We start from the raw sequence: 10,017 nt of genomic DNA on the forward strand, positions 1-10,017 counted from the left end.
AAAAGGTCTTGGTTTTCCAGTTTTGTTTTGGTTGCTATGTTTCTCTGCTATGTGTGGCCAAGGTTTCCTTGACCTTTTCAAGAGGAACATGGTGTAACAATTTAAAATGTGTGGTGACTGGGAGGGAAATGCTATGTGTTGCCTAAAAGAAGCAGTTCCAATGGAGCCCAAGTTAGTCCTTTTACACAGAAAGAAAGACCTGTAGGTATGAGGAACGTCCTCATCACCCCGACATAACGCTGGGGTTCTCACACACACACCAGTCTTCTAATACTGCTTTGTATGAAGGGAAGTGACATCTCTAGTTTTTGCAAATATTAGAGAAGTACATGCGGTGTGTAGACATAAAATGGTCAAGGGGAGTAGGGGCAACACATGTGTTATCTTAGAGGCAACATGGATGATATTCACAGAACATGGATGTGAATTTATGGTAGCCCAGTATGTTATATGCCAGCTATGGAGGCTGACTCTGTCTCTCTGTCTCTGTCTCTATCTTTCTCTCTCTCTCTCTCTCTCTCTCTCTCTCTCTCTCTCTCTCTCTCTCTCTCTGTGTGTGTGTGTTGTACTTGTATAAGAGCATATGCATATATGGATTTACAAGAATGGCTGGTAGAAACTCAACTCTGGTTATGAACACAGTGACGTATGTGATCTGAGCTTACAAGAGTGAAGGTAAGTATGGCGTCTAATAGAGAAGTAGGTCTATGTAAATAGATTGACTATCAGTGTGCTTGGGCAGCTAAGTGTGAGCTAATGAATAAAGCATGGGACAAACATGTGACAGGGACGTGATCATTGCTTAGTGTGTACATGGATTTAGAGAGTAGTGAACAACTGTGGGGGGGGCTAGCATTGAGACATATGTGTCTATTTATAGGGAAGCTCTGTAAAACATTTTCTGTGTCAGGTTATGTGTCCTATCTGGAAAAGATGAGAGACAAAGAGTGTGGGAGGCAGGGTGCGTGCAGGCTCATGCACAAATGGGTTAGCATGGAGTATGCATGTGGTAGATAGAGCCCTACTATGTTGGTGACAGTAGACCGGCATGCACATGTTTAAGACAAGTGCATACGTTTGATAACTGTGTGATGTGTGGGCCCCACAGTAACGGTGACAGTAAGAAGGACAAGCAAGTCACCCTTCTATAGATTTCCTTTCTGACCTTCTCATCCTATGTGTACTGTCTTTAGGGACCAGGAAGGTATACTCCGTGGTGATCTTCTATAGAAGACCTTTAGCGCCCACAGCGCTGCTCAGCATATCTGAAAGACAAGCAAATGCTGAGGTTTGAACACAGTGGCCCTTGGTTTTGTACTGGATGTGGCTTTCTTTGTGCTGAGAGCCAGGCGAAAGGACAATTCATGACGTTACCAACAGATGGTTTTGTGCCGTCATCCAAGCCTCAACCACAGGACACAAAATTCTCAAGAACAACATAGAGCGTTATTTCATCCCCTCAGGGAGTTCTGGTAGGGATATGCAGAGATAGATGGTCTAGCGTGGTTCTCAGTGAGATTTATGGCAGAAGGGACAGTTACTAAAGTGGTCTGAGATTTTGATTAGGAGTGGGCACAGGAAGGTGACTAAGGGTGCAGGCATTCGTTTGTTTGTTTGTTTTTTGTCTTTTGTTTTGGAATTTCATTTGGTTTTACGGGTTTTTTGAGGCAGGGTCTCACTATGTAGACCAGGCTGACCTAAAATTCAGAGATCTACCGGCTTCTATCACCGGTCCAGAGGCGTGCACCCCCACACCTGGTTCATTAGAGCTGAGGACACTGCTCCGGTCCAGACCCTGCTTATTGTGTGAAGCTGTGACCCAGAATGGGTGAGTGCCCTGTTCAACATGAACAACATCATGGACAGTCAGGGGGGTATCTTTGGGGTTTCTCTTTTGTTTGGTTTGTTGGTTTATTGTTGCTACTTTGATTTTTTGTTTGTTTTGCCAATTTAAGATTTTCTGAGATAGCTTATATAGTAATCTTTGGTTACTTAAGTGTTTTTCAGCTTGGTCTGTTGAGCTCTGAAAATAGCATCTGAATTGAATAAGCACTCTCTATAAGGTTACTCAGAGACAGTGATCTATCCCAGCATGATGTAGAGGAGGGGCAAGTCCTTCACACAACAGTGGAGGAAAGGTCAGAGGCTGCAGTAGAGGCCCAGTGAGGGTGGGACCTGTTTCAGTGAAAACCAAATGATGCCTAGTCCTGGTTGGCACCCATGCATAATGGACAAGAGTATCAAGTGGTTCAGGAAAAACAGTTTTCCACGCAGTATATGCATTCTAGAAACAGGCTCTGGCCATCCAAACTCATGAAGCCAAGGCCCGAGAAGAAATAGGAAAATAAGGCTTCTCACATTGTTTGCATTGCTCCCCCCCCCCCCTTTCGGATAACTCCAGTTTGTGTGTCAAGTTGGCATAAGACTACCAGCACCGTATCTTTCCTCTCCAGTTTTCCCTCACTTAAAAAAGGGTGCAGGGGGCAGGGTGCTTGAGGGTTCATACCTTTAATCTCAGCACTCAGGAGGCAGAGGCCAGCCTGGTCTGTAGAGTTCTAAGACAGCCCAGAGCTACACAGATAAACCCCGTCTCAGCAACAACAAAATAATAATTAATAATAAAAGAAAAACCCGACCTCATGAAGCTCAAACTGTTCTCAAACTCACTATGCAGCCAAGGATAACCTTGAAGTACTGGTTCTCCGGCTCACAGGAGCTACCCTCGGGCCCTGCACGGCCTTCACGTAGAATTCAGAGATAATTTACTGAGCCTTTTAAATATATCTGTCATTTCCTTTCTGCTTCCTTTGATCCCAAGGTTATTTCTTTCGCTGCAAACAATGAAATGAACACAAACAATGAAATGAAGCCAAACAATGAAAACGAACACACAGTTTAAGAAACGGGCAAATCGTTTAAACCGTGACTCTCAGTTCTGCATTTATAAAGCGCAGACCGCTGACTACGGTACAAAGCTATAAAGAAGTGAACGGCACGTATACCAAGCGCGCTGCTCAGGGGAACACAAAGCAAAGGTGAGTTCTCCTTCTCTTCTCTGCGGATATTTTTATCTTTTCCTTCCTGTGCTAACTGCCATCTACCCAGTACAGTCACAGAAGGTAACATGACTGGGGAAGGAACTTTCCTAAGGAATACACATTTTAAAAACACATCCACTGGGATGGAAGTGTTGACCCAGTGGTTAAGAGCACACACCATCCTTGCAGAAGACCTGAGTTCAATTCCCAGCAGCACCTACATCTGGCAGCTCACAACTGTAACTCTAGCTCCCAGGAGTCTGCTATCCCTCTGTCCTCCTCAGTCACACGGAGACAAAAACATAGCCACAATCATAGCAGTCAAAATGAATAATATTTAATGCAGCTTTTCAAATAAAATTAACTTTCTGGAGGAGTCAACATGTTTTAAACTTTTTGGGGGGGACAGTCTCGCTATATAAATCTAACTGGCCTATAACTTACACCCGGGGCTGGAGAGATGGCCAAGAACAGTGACTGCTCTTCTAGAGGTCCCTGGTTCAACTCTGAGCACCCACATGGCAGCTCCTTCCTGTCTTTAACTCCAGTTCCAGGGGATCCCACACCCTCACACAGATGCACACGCAAGGAAAACACTAATGAACATAAAAACAAGAACAAAACTATTATTATTATTATTATTATAAATTATAAAAGGATAAAGGAATGAATAGAATATTAATCTACTATATGTATCCATGTATATTAATTTTTAAGATAGGCAAATCTAATCTATGCTGACAGAAGTCAGAAACAATAGCTACCTTGTGGGTTCGGATGGCTCAAATGGGGGGCATGCGGAGGATTTTCTGAGGTGCTGGAAATGTTCTAGGAACCTTTTTGAAAACATTTTGGGCTCTTTCCTGTGTGTGAATTATACCTCAATAAACAAGAGGAAGGGAATAAGCACACACTGTCTGCCACCACTCAGATGCAGCGGTCCTCCCTAGAGGTTGAGAATCATCATCTCGACGAGAGAAGATAGGGGCCTGAAATAGGAGATGGAGAGAGGCAAATTTTCATAGAAAATGTTGGGAAACAGAGACTGGGAGCTTCCTTTATGTGGTAGATGATGGAATTGGTATTTGGAGTGAGTCAGAGGATCCTGGTTTGGGCAGCAGGATGGATGTTGACAGCATTCATTGAGACAGAGGACACAGGAGGTGGAGCTGGCTTGGAGTCTTCTGACCAAGCAAGAAAAACTCTGGGAAAGAAGAAAATCTGGGTGTAGCCAAAAGAGGAGCCACTCTCTCCTCCTATCTGGCAAGAGGTTTATAATCTCAATCTGAGTCACCTGCATTTTGCTGGCACTGGAAAAGCAGGCTCAAGCCAGTCAAAGCAGTTGAGGAAAGACTTAAGGAGTCGCTGTCACCCTGTGAATGGGATCCTGTAGTTTGACATCAAGAATTGTAGGGAAAACTGACTTAAATCCGGTTAATCCCCAAGTGCTAGGAAACAGGTCAGGGCAGGCCAGGACAAAGGGAGTAAGACAGGGACTACTATCTTTAGCCTGTGGTGAGAACACAGGTCTGGAGGCCTTTGAGTATGTACTTGGCGGCTGTGAGAGATTAGGGCTACACAGGGAGGAGGAGGACTCCAGAGCCAAACAGGTTTCAATCTTGTCTCTACCACTTGCTTGGCCGGTTGCCTGAGAGCAAGCCAACCGGATAGTAGCAGCCTCGGGTTTTTTTGTTTGTTTGTTTGTTTTGTTTTTTTGGTTTGCATTTGTTTTCTTTTGTAAAATTTCTCAACACCTACATATCCAAATGGGATATTGGAACGAATTCATGTACGTGGGGAAAGTTTATCAATCACAGTTGTTCAATTTACATAGTTTTCCTATTTTCTTGTTATGGACATGATATGTGATCCATGTTCAAGTCCCGAGGGGTAAAGCTGGTCTCTTCAGACTCACTTCACCAAATACAATGACATTTTGGTTATACTGGGCTTCAAATGTCCCCCTTTTTTCCTTTCAGTAGTGAGGATTGAACCCATGTCTTGTGCATGCGAGGCAAGGATTCTACTGTTGAGCTACATCCTCAGTCCTCAAAATGCTTTCCTGTTTCAGTGAGCCAAGTCACATTCCCCTCTTAAACATGTTTTATAAAGAGTAACTCCTCGTTCTTAGGGGAGACCTCTTTATTCCGTCCATTCATTTTTGACCACCCACCTCTCACTAAAATACTATTAATGATTGTTTTATAAATCTCAGAGATTGAATAATTGGGTTTATATAGCTGTACTTTCAATTTACATTTGAAATGCTTAACTTGGATTATTTGGACAGCATTTAACCAGAAGTCTTTAAAACAACAATGCTTCTGATTACCCAAACATCTTCCTCTCATTCATCCCAAGTCTAGCAGGAAAAGCTCTCAGATTGGCCTGGCAGCTCTCTGGGGACAAAGGGCTTCCTCCCTCAGTCTAGTCTATGTCTGTCTCCCAACTCCGTGCCTGTTTACTAACCCACAAGGTTTTTGTGCTACACGATGACAGCTTCAGAATCAAGCCAGAAAGCAGAGAAAAGGAGAGGGCGCTTTCAGTTATGGCGCTCGTGAAAGGCCCATGAACATTTCGGTTCAGGTTTCAGTGACCAAACTAGTTGTAAGAGAGCCAGGAGACGATGCCAGTGGTAAGAATTCAGATTCTGTTACTAGGGAAATAGAAAAGGCTCCATGTTGAGAGGACAGCTAATATTATGTCATCAAGGATCTTGTTTGTTCAGTGTTTATTATACGATCTTTGTTAGACACTATTCCTAACAACAAGGGAAAATCAAAAAGAAACCTCCCATCTTCATAGAGATTCACAGAAGCAATACAAAGTGTATATTAAGTGACTACTATATGCTAGGCTTGGTTGTCGTTGTTGTTGTTGTTCTTCTTCTCCTCCTCTCCCTCTTCCTCCCCCCCCCTTCCTTGTTCTTCTGAGACAAGGTTTCTATGCAGTCCTGGCTGGAGCTCACTATGTAGACCAGCTGGCCTGAAACTCATGGAGATCCACCATCCTTTGCCTCCTAAGTACTGGGATTAAGATAGACTCTTGTAGTTTATTGATGTATAACCTGGCTAGCCAGCCCTCAAGCGTTCAGGGATTTTCTCACAATACCTCTCATCTCTGTAGGAGTACTGTGATTAGAGATGATCACTGCTGCTCCTGGCTCTTTGTGGGTTCTGGGGTTTCAAACCCAGGTCCTCACACTCGAGAAGTGAGCTTTTTGCCTACCAAACCATCTTGCCAGTAAAAGAAATACACTGTTATGGTCGGTTTTCAATGTGAGGCACATTTAAAGTTCATCAGAGTTACAGATGAGCAGGAGACACTGGGTCGAGCTGGTGTCTGCTTGTCTTAAAACTCTGAGAAATGGAATATCACCATCCATCAGCTGCATGACCGACCCCACTATCAGAAAAGGGGGCAGTAACAAGTTATCCATCAGACAAGGTTTTTAATTCTAAACTCATAGGATGAGGCATTTGGGAAGAGGGCTTTGCAAGACTGGGAATCTCTAAAGTCCCAGCCTATGCTGCTTCAAAAAAGGACAGGAATTTCTCCTGGGCAGAGATTTAAAAACTACTGTCTTAGGCCTTTTCTCTATGCCAATGTCCCTTTCTGCAGCTAGGTGTATTAAAAATGCTTTATGTGCTAACTGGGCAGTGGTGGCTCACGCCTTTAATCCTAGTACTCACCCAGGAGGCAAAGACAGAGAGTTTGAAGCCAGCCTGATCTACAGAGCTAGTTCCAGGACAGGTACATAAAGAAACCCTGTGTCTAAACAAACAAGCAAGCAAACAAACAAAACTGCCTTATGTCTCTTGAAGTAAGGGTCTCATTTCCCTCATACCAGTATGAGAAGCAAATTTTGAGCATAAAACAACTCTATCCAACATACATGCCTTTCTCAATTTCTTCATACGTTTGGTAAACATAAAACATACGTTTTATGTGCATAGGCATATTTTATGTGCATGTGTTGAAGGCCTTTTCGAAGTTGGGCTTAGTTCTCACACGTTTCTCTGGTGATGAGGAGGTGGTTTAACGGGGGAGGGAGAGGCTAGCTATGCACATCCTATGCAGAGTGAGCAGGAGAAAGGTGCTACACACAAGGTCTAGAACTCGGTCAGATGCCCTCACGAGTAGGAGGTGTCCTCTTTCTCTTTTAGCAACTGTAGCTTTGATTGGAGACAATGATGACATCACTAGTTGCTCAATACAGAAACCTAGATGTCATCTCCAACTCCTCTGGCCCTCCCACATATGATCAATGTGTGCTGTTGACTAAGCATCCCAAGTGCTTTTAGAGTTTGTCATCTCATCTTCACCTCTGCCACGGCATCCCAAATCCATGCCATCGCCCTATCTTGCCTACTATTCAGCGTGTGGCTCTGGGTTTGGTTATATTAAAAAATCCTCTGGGAGAGAGGTCAAGCTACTAAATTGAATCAATTTATATCTTTGATGATTTCAGGCTACTGGACCAAGGACATGCTATTTTGGGAGAGCGGCTCTGTATCCATGTTAATAGGAAAGAAGAAAAGGCTCTGGACCCCTTCCAGAGTGATATGGACCAGATAAGAGAGGGGAAGACCTCCTGAAGATCTTGGCTACAGAAAAGAAAAGTTTGAGAACATCAAACAGGGCAGGTAACTTGATCTGCTGATTCCTCCACATGGGAACAGCCCAGTAACTGACTTAGACATAAAAATGTCTCTAGTAAAAACTTCAGCTAAAATTAGACAATAAATCTTGTTGGTTGTGGAATCCTTAAGATTCTTCATGCCCTCCTTCATATGACATAATAAAGATTTATTACAATTGGTTATTGATCAAATGAACTCATAAAAAAGACAGTTGTCTTCTACCTGCTCAAACAAGAAGCAAAAATTCATCCTTAACTAATTTGTGAATCTTGCACAATCCATACAAATATCTTTATAGTACTAAAATTTTGGTTGTGAGGTTCATATATTGCAGGATATACAGCTCTGATGGGATTCATCCTTGGGGATGCTGATGTGACCTGCTGTTCCAGCCCCCTGCCTCCTGAAGCTATCTCCAGAGAATTGCTTCCAGAACAGCTTCAGGAATAGCTGGTGATTCCAGATGACCTCGCTTCATCCAACCTTTCAGACAGATCCAGTAAGAACTTCAGTCAAGCCCCAAGCCTTCTAAGCATACAAAGACTGGATAACAGATACTAAAGCTATTTTCCTACTCCTCCCCACTCCTTTAAAGAATCTGTCAACACCTCTATTCAGCAGGAAAAAGTTGTGAAGAGTCGTCATCCCAATCCCTTGGGTTTGGGTGTCTGGTTATGGTTATTTTATAAATTATAGATAGTTGTCATTTTAAGGGATAATTTGGAAATGGTCATAATTTTAAACAGGGAAGAAATAGATGATGTGAATTACTAAATTTATTCTTGAACAAAACATTGTTTAGTTCTATCTTACACGGATAGAAATCTTTATACTTGATAGAAAATTGGAGTTATAGTTTCTTACATTGGTATAGAATTTATATATTGATATAGAGTTAAGGTTTTCATTGTTATAAATTTTTATATATTGATACAAAATTTAAAAATAAATATTGTTACTCTTAGGCATTGTGCCTATGTAACTCATTAAAGAATACAAGGTCTTGACCCAGTCCTTCTATAGCTGCTGTTACAAACTACTTAGGATGAGAAAGTAATGCAAGTTAAAGACCAGATAACAAACTCCTGGTTCTATTAGATTCGGATTTATTACAATAAAATGTAATGAGTATTACTCAAATAAAAATAGCTAAGAGTAGTTAAGGTTTAACAGTTCAGATATACTTTGCATAGATCTTCAAAATCATCAGAAAATATTCAAAAACATCAGAAACCCACAGAATATGACATTCAATGTTATTTCATTATTAAAGATCATTTGACTTCAAGACATGTTTGCTCCTGACAGTACCCCCTTTATGGTTCAAAGAAGATATTAAATATCATTGCCTCCAGGTAGAGTTGCCAATCGTGGCAAGGTCACCCTGAATTACCTGCAGACAAAGAATACTGTCCAAGAAAGAAAACACATATAAGATAGTCAGCATCTTAGCTCTGCCAAGACAGAGTAAGCTAGTCCTTCATATTTCCTTCTTTATATAAGGTCTGCCAGATGGTTTGGCAGAAGGCTAAAGGCAGATGCTCCAATGTTATAAGAAATTACAGGACTTTTCAGACAGCTAAGTGTCTCTCCAAATTATATAATTTTGGAAGCTAGGTCCTTGTGCTTCCTACATATTCAGGTAATAATTAATTTGTTCTCAGATCTCTGACAGGGTTGAAGACTAATTATAGTTACATAATCAAGCCTAAGTTGTTTAAAATTTAGAAAGATCTAGATTTGAAATGATGGTTTTCAGATGGTAATGCAAGTCAATATCAAAACATAATTCACGTATAGAACTATAGGCTCAGGATAGATGATAAAACAATATATCTAAATTGACAAAATCGATGGACTGGATGCCTTTAGTCTATATCATATCTCATAATTTACATGACTGCTATGTAATTATGTTCGATGTATATGTAAACGAAAAGGCCTTTTTAGAGGACAAAAGGGGGTAAATGTAGCAGTTCAGGTTCTCATGCTAATTATGTTACCCAAAAATCTGTTTGCAGTGTCTCACACGTAGGCTAAAGGAAGCCTGCCCCCAATTGGCTCTGATCGAGAAATAAAGTGGCCAACAGCTTATGGTTGGACACACAGAGAGAGGCAGAACTTTTAGGATTCCAGGGCAAAGAACACAGAGGAGAAAGAGGGGATTCCTCCATGACAAGGGAATAAGAGATAGACCACAGCCAAAAGGTGTAAGAGGGAGAGAGGGCCAAAACATAGGTACGAAGGAAAAAGTGGCCCCAGAAGAGCTGCCCAAAAGGGTGCATAGGCAACAAAGATAAAATATAGATTTAATAAGTAATAATCCAGAGATATCG

The 10,017-nt window shown here is 41.8% G+C and overlaps 1 long non-coding RNA gene across 1 annotated transcript; it reads left to right on the forward strand.

The window, feature by feature from the left end:
• Positions 1-2,764: 2,764 nt before the first annotated feature.
• Positions 2,765-8,967, forward strand: LOC134478985 (uncharacterized). Its single transcript, XR_015621426.1, has 3 exons — positions 2,765-3,035; positions 7,510-7,684; positions 8,001-8,967. It is a non-coding gene; the product is annotated as an uncharacterized LOC134478985 (long non-coding RNA).
• Positions 8,968-10,017: the final 1,050 nt, after the last annotated feature.

The sequence above is a fragment of the Rattus norvegicus genome, chromosome 5 (assembly GCF_021556685.1).
Source record: "Rattus norvegicus strain SHRSP/BbbUtx chromosome 5, alternate assembly SHRSP_T2T, whole genome shotgun sequence".
NCBI classification, from domain to species: Eukaryota; Metazoa; Chordata; class Mammalia; order Rodentia; family Muridae; genus Rattus; species Rattus norvegicus.